Genomic DNA, 11,124 nt, shown 5'->3' on the forward strand with positions numbered 1-11,124 from the left:
CTGGAAGATAAGTAGCAGCCAAAAGAGATTTGTTAGATCACATTGCTAACTTCCTCTGACAGCCTTCCAGATAGGTAGGAGAGAAACCACAAATGTCACATCTTCCCTTTAGAAAGGTTTTGAAACCACCTCGAGACATTTTAACAACCAGGCTACAGGTGCAGAAATAATAAATATTAGTTCTGGATGTGAGAAACAAAGGTTAAATATATCATTGTCAGGATGGAGTAGCGACCTGGAAGGATGGAGTGAAATGTAGCAGGTTATGTACAAGATACTGCCCACAGGCAGGAAACACCTAATATAAAATGACAGGATAGGAAACAACAAAGCCTCAGACTACAGCAGGTCACAAGAGACAAATGTCATGCTGTTCTAAGAAAGACAAACATCACTACAAGTTATAAAATAAAAGTGGTGGGAATGGAAAGACTGTCCGTAATCTGCTGAATTAAAAAAAGTCCTCTGTTTGTGTCTGAATGCATTAAAAGATGTGGGCCTACCTGAGAGGGTCTAGGGAAGAGAAATGAAAATGCCAACTAATCTAGAAAACGTGACTTAGGGGAAGTGGGATGGACAAGCTAGTTGTTAGCAGCGGAGGGGAGTAGAGGGTAATCCACTTAAGCTGTTACACTGGAAGATTGCTTCGAAGAGAAGGGAATTGTCTCTATGGATATGACAAGTCCTAATGAGTTTAAAATTAGCACAGGAAAGGTTCAGGTTAAACAATGGAGGAGGGGAGATAACATTAAAAAAATATTTGAAGGGTAGTGAAGCACTGGAAGAGACTTCACCAGCAAAGGGCTTTAAATACAGATGAAGCAAATACTTCTTCATAAAAGACAGATTACATCTTTGGGGCAGAGACAGTTACATGAACTCTTGAGTCTGAGACCTTATGGCTGGGAGCAATATCCGAGGAAAGCGATGGTGGCAAACCAGAAGTAAGAGGAAGGAAAAGAGGTTTGAAAGCACGGAGAGGAGAAGCACTGAGGGAAGTCGAGTGCCAGGTAGGAAACTGAGAAAAAGAAAGATAAAAAATGAGACTGCTACTTGCAGGGAGAGTAATTTCAGAGGTGTGTTACACTTTCAAGAGCAGCGACTAACGAGGCTGCACCTGAAGTCAAGAGAAAAGGCAGGCTCCAGGTGCCTGGATCTGCTCTTGCTGTAGTTTTTGTTCCAACATCTACCTTAGCAAGAAAAGCATATCCACAGAGAGGAAAACAGTTGCTGCTGAAGATGCAGCATCCACATGACCCGTGATGGCATGGCAGGATTTGTATGTTCTGCTTCAGCCTCTCTCAGCGTGGCCCTGTGCTGGACATCCCCTCAAGATCACCCAGCAAAGGGAATGGTGAGGGATGTACTCCAAAAGCATCTCCTGAACTGAACTAATACAGTAACAGAGACTCATCCTAAGCCAAACCAGAGGAATCCAGGGACCAACAGTGGCATCCATATGGCAGAGAGCAAGGCAGGAGGCGTCAGCTGTAGCAGACCAGAACAACACTGCTTTCCTCAACTGTTAGACTGATCTAAAATGCTATGCAGAAACAAGCATGACTGGAGTGACAGCGTGAAGTGTCTAGGCACCAGGCACTGACTGGTTCGAGACAACATATTGACCATTTTAAATGACATCTGATGTGACATATGGACATCTTTGGCAGATCTGTAAATAAACTGTAACAAACCATCACAATGTTTTAATATTTCAACTGCATTTGCTTTAAAATAATAATGCTAATAATCCATCTTTTTTTTCTTTCTTTTCTTTAAATAAGGACCTACGTCTGGGGACTTTCTGACTCATAAATTAAAACAGCACAACCAAAAAAAGGGCCAAGCACCCAAGCCATCAATCTTTTCCAGCTGCCGAGTAATAGAGCAGTAACAAAGACAAAGAATGTTCCAGTTTCTCCTTGGCAGTTCCTAATATCAACATATTTTCATTTCATCAACTTTCTTTTCCTAAAGAAGTGTCAAACTGTGCACATGTCTGTGTGTGTGCCTTTTTAGATCCTGAGCTGCAAGGCCATCCTCTGTTCCTTATGCTCTGTAGCTTCTGAAATATTCAGCCCCTTCAGATTCCTTGTCAAGGGCGGTTTTCTTTCTCGCTCTGTGCACATCACACATCCAACATGGTTCCCTAAATAATCATCTGGGATTTGACTGGGTGGTTGATGACAAAATTTCTTTCAGGTCACTTCAAGTGATGCTCCTATGTAAAACAGTATAGTGATTTTTGCACATATTGACAAGTTTGCAGTTTAATTTCCGAGTAAAACCCTGTGTTATGAGAGTCCTCCTTCCACCTCTAGTTCAATTCTTTATAAATAAACACACATTATAGTGTAAAATACCCACAAACAACCTCAACTAATATCAACACATACAAATAAAATGTTTTCACAGAAATTTGAGATACCTTTTAATACATGAGAGAAGCTACAGAATTCTGCTTTTATTCCCAGATAATTAAACAACGGGAAGAATGGCTGAGGGCACCAAACATAAGAATATCCTAACTGAGGATCCGAGCCAGCTCGTGTTGCAGAGCTATGTTTGCAAGACAGGCATTATTTACACATTCTGGTGAAGTACTCCACAAGTTTAACGTTTTAAGGCAGTTTATGAATTTCTAATGTCAATTCACACAAAATGTGCTTAAACACCCAGATGCCATGACCAAAACCAAATGAATCATAAATTTGAAGTTCATCTGAACTGGTGAGGTTAAGTCAAACTTCTAGTTTAAATTTACATTGCCTTGGACGTGTAAATTAACATCCAAGCAGCAAAATTTACTTTTAATTGGCTTGGACCATACATGAACTCTTTCCTTTTTAGTCTGCCTTCTGATTTTAATTGGGTGGAAAACTGCTGTAAATATTTTCTTCTTTCTCACCCCTTCTTCCCAAGGTTTTTTATGAACAAGTGAAGTATTGTTTAGCTGCTGTGCTCTGGACCCCACACACCCCAAAGCAAAACAGAGAAAAAGTACATGTTCAGATCGCTACAGAGCAGGGTTTTATACATTTTTTGATTGCACATCAACGAACAATTTGTCTACCTCCAAACAAATTGATCAGTGCAGCTTCTAGTGTCCTTTTAGCTTTGCTTCTCGTCATCTGTGTAGGGAGAGAAAAGTAGGCTTGGAAACTCTGGCAAATGAACCTAAACAGATTTGCTCAGCGGTCTCCGAGTCTCTGGTCAACAGCTCTGCGCTGTTCAAAGCCCAAGTACAAGTGCATCACTGTTCTCTCATTTAAATGTAGAATAATTCTAGGATTCATGGCAATGCCAGCTTAAACTTAGCTCTAAAGAAACCCTTTGTTTTCAAATAAATCAGTGCCTGGTTTTAGATAATTCTATAAAGAATCCTATTCATCCACTACATAACGTATTAGTTAACATGAAAAGAGAACCAAAGAGGCAGCCAACCTCCAAAAAATTCTGAAGAAAATTGAAGTTAAACCAATCTATCTGGCCTATGCCTTTAGAGTTACATGTAATGTGTGTGGACACATATACAAGACTTCAATCCGCATTGGAAAGAGCACAGTTCATTCTTGATACAAACACTTTACACCAAGACAGTTGAAAACTTAGGAGCACACTGGCCACACTCTCTCACTATAGCAATGTAATTTCTCAGGTTTTCTGCCACAGCTGCAAGTATGACAATATTTTCAAGGGACACAACCAAGGGACAGTTTTGTTGGTCCCCTGACAGAGAAATCCCGTATGTTATTTATCAGGGCTCTGAAAACAGAAGGATGGCAGGAAAGAGTTGTTAGTCCCAACAATTCCAAAGACACCAGATATTCCCTTACCAAGGACTGATTTGGGAGGTGAAATTTAGATGCTTTAATATTAAAATGCTGCTTAACCATTTCTGTGCTAGTCTGAAAAACAGAGGACCCCTTTTAAAGATCAACTGATAAGTGAATTATTTACAAGAAATTTACCGTACTAGGAACATAAATTAATTACATTATGTCAATTATTTAAATTAAATGCTTAAATGAAAAAAACAGAGGGCCTGGTATTTGAAAAAAAATAATCAGGAGGAAAATTAGATTCTAGGCTGTCAGCATCTATATGACTCCAGATAACCCCCTTCTGTTTCACTTCTTACCTCTCATAAAACACTGCTATGTACTCTTTAATACTACATGTTCTTTTTACTTACCTTTTATGAAAACATAGCTCTTTTCTTTTATTTTCCTTTCCCACCCCGCTCATATATTCAAGATGCACCACTACTACAGCAACAAAGTAGCAGAAGTCTTCTAGTTCTTTGGTGCACTTGTCTTCAAGGCCTTTGACAGTCTGGGTATTTTTGCCAGGAAGCTTTTATTTCTGAACTGTCCTAAGTTTTCTCTGGTTTGTAGTTTTTGGTAGCATTCCAAACTCGTAGACTTAGTGCATCTTGCTTTTGCAAACTATGGTTAAGTCCCATCATTTTTTTTTTCTTTAACTGCCTTCTGTTCCTCTTCTGTGTTCTTCCCAGCATTAAAGCAAAACACATACCACAAAGTGGAAATTCCACTGAGTTTGAGTAAAAGCATTCATTATCTGAATGCTCAGCTCTTACTTATTTACTAAACTTAGTATGAAACATATTTTAGGGCTTGATAGTGACCCCATTTCATAAATACCTAACACTAAGATGCCAAACAAAAAACAAAAAAAAACCCTCTAAACCTAAATTATCCCAGTATAAATACACAGTCATCCAGAGTCCTGCAGAGAGAGTTCACTTCTATCTAAATACATCCAACATTCCTGCTCTTAAGCAGAAACTACACAGGGCATGGAAGAGGCCAGAAGACAGACAGTCATGGGCTGCAGCACATGGTCTAGGAGGTGAGTTGGAGGCAACTGGACCTACTCAGCCTTGAGAAGAGGAGACTTGAGGGGCACGTAACAGCAGCCTCCCAATGTCTTCAAGAACGGTACAAAGGCAGACACAGACTCTCTACATTGCATTGCGTGAGAAGGGAAAATCCCCCAAGGAGAACTAACCACTAAGGCAGGTTGCCCAGCGGGGCTGTGGAGCCTCTGTCTTTGGGAGGTTTTCAAAACCCAGCTCCACAAAGCCCTGAGCAGCCCCGTCTGAACTCAGGGTTAACCCTCTTTCAAGCAGGAGGTCACACTTGGCACCTCCCAAGGTTTCTTCTAACTGGAATAACAGCGTGGTGTTTAGCCCTAAGCAGCACTTACCCCTTCAGCTTATATTCCTAGCTGAATCCAGAAATTTCACTGTAATGCAATGTTATATGCAACATCACAGGACAGCAATCCTCACAAGTCCCCAAACACTTACATTTTCTCATTAAAATATCAATTTGAGACAGATTAATGATGCAAAGCTCTGAAACAGCTATCAAGACAGTTTCTGAAAAACAGAACTGTGTTTCCAACTGGTGCCTTGTTTTAAAAACAAATAGAAAAGTTACAAATTCTCAAAAATTGGCTCACAGTTTGCACATATTTAGATATCAGATTCTGCACCCTACATTATATTGACAAATACAAGTACTTGGGAATTACTTCAGTTCCATAGATGTTCAATAAGCACTGAAGTATGAGTTATAACTCAGTGGGGCACTGCAAACGTATTCTGATGCGCCTGTTACAGTAGCAATATTGGGTCCAGAATCCGAGGCAAACCTTTCCTTGGTCTGATGTCTGTTCCAAAATATTTTGCAATTAACAATACAGTGAAGATCTTTTAAATGGTTCTGTTTCCTTGGTTATTTTGCAACAGTAAACAAGAGACAGAGAAGTACCATTGCAGGAAAACTGACTGCAAGAGCTGGAATAGACAGCAGCAGCAAAGCAGTGTGTTGGTGCCTCATAAGCTGATGGAAACATGTCCGTCCTGATTCTCAGCAGAGGCAAAGGTTCAGAAGCTGGTACCCCTCTGGTTTACTCCAAGAGAAACATAACGGTCTGTAAAGTTATGCAACTCCTTCACTGGCAGCATTTTGCAATAGGATCTGGCAAGGCACTTAGCACTAGCAGCTTGCCAGTTGCCCTCACAGTTTCAAACAAGACTGCCAAGAAATAAGATGTGACATCTCTTTGAATAAAGGAGCTTTGAAATAAATTTAGACACCAATCTTGCTTATACACACTCCCCCTTCAACCAGGTGCTTTTCTGCCCTAAAACAAAGACAGACTGTAGTTGCAAAGCGAAGCATTTCAAATATGAGGAAATAATAAGTTCCCTTTCCTCATCAGATGATGCTTGCAGGGTGTCTGAGAAACGCCAGTGAAAAGATCACATGAAAAGACAACCTTTTCCTTTGCTAAAGGTTAGGGAAGAAGATTCTCAGCACAGAATTGGGTGAGCGAATTGAGTTACAGGTCAGGTCACAAACACCCAAATCTGTGGTACGGATTACTTACAATGACACCTAAAAATCTGCATAATACAGAACTGGTAGGCTGACACCAATCGCCATACAGATACATTGTGCAAGAGAGGTGGCCCAGGATGGAAATTTCTGCACTGGAAATGGGGCTTTCTGGCAGGAAACACTGGACGCTTTCCCCACTTCAGCTTGAGGGCTTAAATTCTAAACCGGGACTATAAACAATTGTCACCACTCACTGCAGATCTCTAAGCCCAGTCTTCTCCTAGGCCTAGTTTTCTCCTAGAGCAATTAGCCAAGTCTTGATCCTCTCTTGAAACTTGGAGGATGTCATGAAAATGTTCACCTCTGATAACAGTCTCACCATCAGCAACCAACCACTAGATGCCAGCCCTCCTCCCAGTGGAGCACACAAACTGCTGTGACAGTCAGGTTCTGGTGTTCCCTCATCTGCTCCCTCAGGCAACCGGTTGCATCTTCTGCACGAGGGCCCAGGTTGAACACAAGGAAAGAAACATGCCCTCCCACTTCCTTCAGCCTATTCAACAACAACAGAGGTGGAAGAAGATGTGGGCATGAACCCCTTGGGCACTCGGATCAGGAGCCCAGATGTCAACTACCAGAACACAGTCTACTCTTCAAACAAGTCTTACCAACAGGAGCTCTCAGGGAAAGGTGAGCGCTGGCTCCTCTTCTGGCAGTGTTTTAAAAAGGAAGCCTAAACAACTGCATTTCAAGACACAGCCAATCCCATCAGGGTGTGTGTTTACAATTGCTTGCCAGGTGCCCTAGTTTCTTCATCTCCTAAGGGCTTTGATGCTCAACTGCAGCAGCTCTAAATAAGGCGCTTAATAACTTTCTGCTTAAAGGGAGATCCAATACATTTAAGCCACTTTCATAGTCAGGCAGGCACAGCGTTAGGTGGTTTGGAAGACTTGGGGGAAGCAGGAACCTGATTAACACATTTTAAAATGTTCTTACAGTATGCTGAAGCCTTTCAGTTCTACTTTGGAAAGTGTAAGTGTTCACTCTGCAGGATATTCCAGCATATGGATACTACTTAAACTAGAACAAAATGAATCCTTCAGTATAAACACTCATTCAAATAAAAACAACATATTGCTTTACTATAGCCCAGTCTATACAAATGCATACATTACTTACGCTACTTTCTAGTTCCTTGGCCTACAGAAAAAAAAAAAACAACATAGCAGAATAAGTCTTCACTGACTTAAGGATGTCCAAAAATGAAGTCACAAAACCAACCAATAGTGACTTTCCTTTTGGGAAGCTCACACTCCTTTGAAATAACATTTTTCTAAATGACAAATTAGACTGTTGAAACAAAAAATTAATTTGCAACTGCAAATATGTGTAATCTGAGCTCTATTTCCATGCAGAAATGCAGGGCATTTGTGTATAAAATCGCTTGTAGCCGTGGGACAAAAAAGCCCTAGTAACTTGCAAGCAAATTATAAAACTGAAACCATCTGGAAAATGATCTGGGTTATAGGCAGGATAACCCAGGAGAAAACTGATGTGTGGATGTGGCTGAAGGATCACAGCTTATTAGAAGCTTATCCTATATGGATGGGATGGAAAATAAGATTTGACATACTCTCTTAGAGAGTGATGATTAACATGAACCTGCAATTAGCATGTGTGGCATTATAGACTGACAGATGATTTTCATCATAAACCCTAGATCCCAGGAGAGACAAGAGATGCTTTGCATCTATTTTTATTTGCTAATACCTAGGACATTTTATTTCATATACTTTACTTTTGGCCCTCAGCATACCCTACTGAAATATCTTATTGCTGGGTAAGGTCAGCTTTGGAGGCTTACAGCTATTCCAGCTAGCTAGGCTGAAGCAATTCTGCATATTAAAAACCAGCAATCACTATTTTAAACACATGCCATTACAGTCAAATTATCCACCTACTAGTGGGATGATTTTAAACAAGTAAAAAAATGAAGAGAGTAGTAATTTTAAAGTGCCCACATCTTAAAACTTGAACTACGAGCTCCCTGCAATACATTCTTTTAAAAGCAGAGTGGCCTAGGAACCACCCAACTAGTCTCCCCGTAGGTCCTTTGAAGACTTCTGTTCAATGAGGAGACTCAAACATCCAGCTTTGTCAGGCTTCTTTAAAAAGATACCTCTCCTTAGAGAATGAGAATGCAGACAGCGGTAGTAAAAAGCAACAACGGCTATGAGTTGTTGATAATCAGAATGAAGATCCACTCAGAACAGCATAACCGATGAACTGCAAGTCTTGCAGTACTCTGGATGCAGCCCATGAATACACCAGTCCGCATAACTCTCCCTCAGGAAATGTTTAATCCTCTTTTCAGATTACAATAGGTACTGAATTTATTAAATTAGCATGAAAGAAATTAAATGCAAGGGCTGCCAACATCTATTTTGAGTGTCCAGTATAAACCTCAATGCTATTTCAATGCATGTAACAAAGGGGCTGTAGTACTTACTAGACAGAAATACAGAGATCACTAAATGTTTTTTGACGCCAACTAATGCATATTCCCGTTCTTCTAACACTCTCAAAAACTAAGGGAAAGAGCCTGGCAGAATTCAGATCAAGAAAGAGCTTTGCAGGACCGTGTTAAGTGTCAGGAAGGGGAAGTCAAGGAGCTCTGACCCACGCTCATGAAAGCACTGAGCCAAGGACATCCTGCAAATACAAAGTCACACAGGTGAATTTTATGGGATACTCTTTCAAGCTCGACCAGTTCTCCCGTTAATGCAAATCCTCAAAGTCTGCGTCAGAATTTTACCTTCCCGGAAAAGATCTGTGCAGGAAGCAGCAATACTTTGCAAGTCCTTCTGCACAAGACGAGAAAACAATTTAATTCTCTTCCTGCCTCCAACCTTCTCTCATGCTGAACGTGTTTAAAGGGGTAAAGATGCAATTCCAGCCCTTGTCTGTCTGGCACATAGACCACTAGAAAGAGCGACCTCAGGCACGAACTGCATCCACTGCTTTTCCTCTGTGAGGCGCAAAGCAAAGCGAGCCAAGATCTCTTCATCCTGCCGGGGCACGGGACAAGGGCTCTCTGGCCAAGGGCTCTTTCACCTGCTCTAAATGTAAATGCCAAGCCATCCTTCAGCTCTTAAAAGTGTGCAGCATTACTGTCTTTATGGAATTAAGTAGTGGAAGTGAAATGGAGTTTGGTGGTGCCTACGGTTGCAACTCAGAAATCAAACCCTCGCACACACAGCCAGCTATTCAAAATAAAGCATAATAAGTAAAATTACACATACACGCAGTAACCCATAAAAGCATGCGAGCGAGAGTACTAGCAGGAGCCAAGTGACCCTGCTGTAGGAGGGTGGGAATAAAAGAAAAAACAAAACAAAACAAACAAACAAACAAAATCCAAGAAAAAAACAAAACAAACAAACAAAAAAACAGGAGAGGAGAATATGAAATGCTGAATGACTTTGCAACTTCCTTGCAAATACAATATCTAAAATTATGGTCGCTGGGAGGAAAAAAAAAAAAAAAGCAGAAGTTTCTCCGTGTTTGTTTACTCGTCTGTGAGCACTTTGCCCCGTGTCCGTAAGTGGATCCCTGCCGCTGGAGCCGCACGCCCACGCGGGGAGCAGCGCTTTCCTGTGGGAACACTTTCAGTTCCCCCGTCCCCGCCCGCAGGAGCCCCCCCTCGAGGGCCACACCGAGCACACTCCACGGGAACGCCGGAGGTGCGGGCAAAGCACGAGGGCGTTTTCGGGATGCAACAAAAGGGAAACAAAACGTCCCCGTGCCCCGTATCCCCGCGGCCGCCGAACCTCCGCGGCTCCGGGCGGCCTCTCTTTCCCATGCCCGTCGGAGGGGGCACGGACCCCTGGACGGCCGGACCCCGCGTACCTGCCTCCCTCCGACCCCCCGTCCCTCCGCTGGCCGGGGCGGGCCGGGGATGTCCGTCCGCCCGTCCGTCCGTCCGTCCGTCCGCCCGCCCGTCCGTCCGCCCGAGTTGCCGCTTCCTCCTCCCCGCCGCGTCAGCCGCGCTCCTCCCGCCGCGGCCGCGGGATGACGCGCTCCCGCCGCGGGCGGCCGCGGGCGGCAGCCGCTCCCCCGCCGGCGCAGGCGGGGCCGCTGCCGCTGTCGGTGTCGCTGTCACTTGTCGGTGCCGCTGTCGGTGTCGCTGTCGCAGCCGCTCCGCCGCCCCCGCCGCCGGCCCTGCCCAACCAGCGCCCCCCGGGCGGCGCCCGGCGCGGGGTCAGGCGGGGACTCGCAGCCGGCCCCGCTCCCGCCCGGGGCCCCGCGGCTGCAGCTCCCGGAGGGACCGCAGAGCCTGCGGCTGCCGGCCAGCGCGGGGACGTGGGATACAGGGGCGGATTAGCGCGATCCGCCCGCTAAACCTACGGATAATCAAGGGCGACGCGGTCCTCCCCACATCCAGCGCCCAGCGGGCGCGCTGGCCGCGCCTCGGGAGCAGGTTCCGAGGGCTGGCGATGCTGTGAGGCCGCGGGCAGGGACTGTGCCTCATCGAGACGTACACGGAGCCTGCACAGGACCGGGCCGCTCCGTCCCCTGCAGAGGTGCCACTGCCCGGCGCGGAAAGCGAGGATGGATTTTCGATGCTAATATTTTATCCATCTGGGCATCAAAAGTACATTAATAGGGCTGGATGGAGGAAAGAAACATCGGAGACTTCATCTAGGATGCAGCAGTATCCTAGTATGCTCCCCCCTCTGTCTTCCAGGCATTG

The 11,124-nt window shown here is 44.1% G+C and overlaps 1 protein-coding gene across 2 annotated transcripts in view; it reads right to left on the bottom strand.

The window, feature by feature from the left end:
• The window catches only part of LOC114062809 (serine/threonine-protein kinase Sgk3), a 61,442-nt gene extending 51,039 nt beyond the window's left edge, over window positions 1–10,403 (bottom strand). For both annotated transcript variants that reach the window (XM_027894678.1, XM_027894676.1), the window contains exon 1: window positions 10,281–10,403. The gene's annotated coding sequence lies outside the window, so the exon portion shown is untranslated. The remainder of the gene's footprint in view (window positions 1–10,280) is intronic.
• Window positions 10,404–11,124: the final 721 nt, after the last annotated feature.

The sequence above is a fragment of the Empidonax traillii genome, unplaced genomic scaffold, assembly GCF_003031625.1.
Source record: "Empidonax traillii isolate 1590-97213 ecotype Southwest subspecies unplaced genomic scaffold, ASM303162v1 scaffold438:size550143, whole genome shotgun sequence".
Classification (NCBI taxonomy): Eukaryota; Metazoa; Chordata; class Aves; order Passeriformes; family Tyrannidae; genus Empidonax; species Empidonax traillii.